This window comes from Halyomorpha halys, unplaced genomic scaffold, assembly GCF_000696795.3.
Source record: "Halyomorpha halys isolate HHAL.00 unplaced genomic scaffold, Hhal_1.1 Scaffold1308.1, whole genome shotgun sequence".
NCBI lineage: Eukaryota > Metazoa > Arthropoda > Insecta > Hemiptera > Pentatomidae > Halyomorpha > Halyomorpha halys.
Genome location: NW_027113970.1, coordinates 49,831 through 50,078, shown reverse-complemented (window position 1 = coordinate 50,078; position 248 = coordinate 49,831).

Here is a 248-nt window from a genome sequence, read left to right as displayed (position 1 = left end):
ATAGGTAGCATGTATCCTTTCCTACGTGCATTCTCTACTATATAGAATCATATCAACGGTATAACTTAAAAAGTAAAACAAAAAAAAAATGTAAGATTCGTATTATTTATTTAAATGAACTGTTGTTGAGTGCAGTGAGGCAAATGAAGTGACTTCATTACTCTTATATTCTGAATCAAAAGGGTAATTTGACATGGTAGTACAAGAGCCGGGAAGAAAAAAAGCAGTTATCTCATCCCAATTTTTGA